General features: G+C 37.9%; 1 non-coding gene across 1 annotated transcript; it reads left to right on the forward strand.

The window, feature by feature from the left end:
• Positions 1 to 304: 304 nt before the first annotated feature.
• On the forward strand, positions 305 to 410 carry LOC145637483 (small nucleolar RNA R71). The gene has a single exon (XR_014114263.1). It is a non-coding gene; the product is annotated as a small nucleolar RNA R71 (small nucleolar RNA).
• The last annotated feature ends 1,859 nt before the right edge of the window (positions 411 to 2,269 follow it).

Consider the following 2,269-nt stretch of genomic DNA (forward strand, 5'->3'; position numbering starts at 1 on the left):
GAATCGGAGCTTGCGATGGTGGTTTCTCAAGCTTTGCTTTGAGTGACAAACTTCTTTCCCTAAATCCGCAATCAAAGTAGTCAAATCATTAATGACACTAAGTTGTTCGATTGGGCAACCTTTGCTTGTTGGCTCTTTCTCCACTTCTTGCCAATTCATATAATGTCGCACCACTTCATCTATTGCATCCACAACTTCTTCTTCCGTTTTGTTCATTATTGGGCCTCCAGCTCTGGCATCTAAGCTTGCTCTTCCATGAGAACTCAACCCACCATAGAAGATTTGTATGATTTGATAGGTAGGAATCCCATGGTGTGGACACTCTCTTTGATTCTCCTTGTATCTCTCCCATGCTTCATAGAGACTCTCACTAGGCCCTTGCTTGAAATTTTGGATCAAAGTTCTTGATTCCGCCGTCTTCTTTTGTGGGAAAAAGCGAAATAAGAAAGCCTTTGTAACCTCATCCCATGTTCCTAAGGACCTTGGTTTGACCTCTTTGTCCAACCACTCTAGAGCTCTTCCAATGAGATAGAAGGGGAACAACTTGAGTCTTATGTACTCTTGAGCAACTCCGGTTACCACAATAGTATTGCAATATTTCTCAAAATTTTTGAGATGATTGAGAGGATTTTCACTCTTTGTACCTCCAAATTGCTTCCTCTAAACCAAAGTAATCATGACCGGTTTACTTTAATAGTCATGATCCGGAACCATCAATGGAACAATTCCACTCTCATACTTGTAAGCTCCCGGAGTGCTTAATTCCTTCAATGTCAACCTTTGAGCTTCTCCCATGTTCACTTGCACACACAATTCTCAAACAAAAATTATTAGTAGCACGACTACAAATGTAGCCTAAAAGAAAATCTTTTTGTATTTTTCAATAAGATGGAATATACTCAACAACAATACACAATCAAGACACCATTCCCCGACAACAGCGCCATTTTAATGAGTGGTGAAATGGTAGGTCGTTGGACTACCTCCCCCAAACAATCAAACAAAATGTATACACTCAACTAACCCCTATACAAGTTTAGTAGCAAGTCAAGGGTCGAACCCAAGGGAATAGTGATTGAAAATCTATTGTCTTATGCTAAGCTATTCCGAAATCGAATTTGGGTTGTAAGGCTAAGACTAAAGCTAATCACAACTAATAAACTTGTAAAATCAAAGATGATAAACACTAGGGCTAGGATCCACATGCATTCATAATGAAAATCAACTAATTTGGGAGGTCAATCAATTAAGTTAAGCAATGTGAGGGAAAATCAATATTGCAACCAAAAGAGCATATCATGCTATTCTCCTAGAGGTCTAACTAGAACCAACTACGATAAACTTTAGCTAGGAAACGTCACAAGATACCTCAATCATGTAAATGCAAGCCACAAATCAATGGTCCGTATCAATGTGAACTTACAATGCAATCTAGTGTGAATAACTAGGGTGATCAAGCCTAAATCAAGCACACACATGCACAAAATCAATCAAATTAAACTGGTCCATTGATTACATAATTGTAATTGTGAGTAGTTCTTCTTAATCACATTATCAACTCAATCAATTTCCCCAAATTAATTTCAATTCATTACTAATACATGCTTCACCATTACCCTAGCAATCAAACTACTCACAATCCATTAATAACATAAAGATCAAAGCTAAACTAATCAACAAATTCATATTCATCAATTGAAATCAAACTAAATCAAACTAAATCAATCAAACTATCAACAAACTTAATCAATCAACAAAACAAATGAAATCAAACATAATATTGTATTAAAGAGTAAAGAATTCTTACAAACTTGATAGAAATCAAACCAAAATGTAGCAATCTTCAATCATCAATCATCAAACCCAAAGTTTCTCTCTCTAGAAATCTAAGAACAAGTGTTTTTCTCTCTCCTCCCAAAATTCAATCTAAACTAATTCTAATCTAAATCTAATCCAAGCTAATGAATAATCTCCCTAAAAATAGAAGGAAACTACTATATATACAAAGGAGAAGTCGGTTATGACGTCCAAAAATAGACCCACGCCGGCACGGCCGCACATAGGGGAGAAGAGGAGGCGCACGAGCACAAACCTGTGCGGCCGCACCAAAGGGGGTCTCCTCCTTCCTCTTCTTCGACCTTGATCATCTGGTGCACACAACTTTGGTGATGGTGATGAACATCGAAGTAAGCAGCAAGTTATGGACATTTTGGTGGGTACAAGGCATAGATGATGCCCCCACCGCTTGCGTGCACCGGTCAAGAAACTT

This window comes from Chenopodium album, chromosome 6 (genome assembly GCF_948465745.1).
Source record: "Chenopodium album chromosome 6, dcCheAlbu1.1, whole genome shotgun sequence".
Taxonomy (NCBI): domain Eukaryota; kingdom Viridiplantae; phylum Streptophyta; class Magnoliopsida; order Caryophyllales; family Amaranthaceae; genus Chenopodium; species Chenopodium album.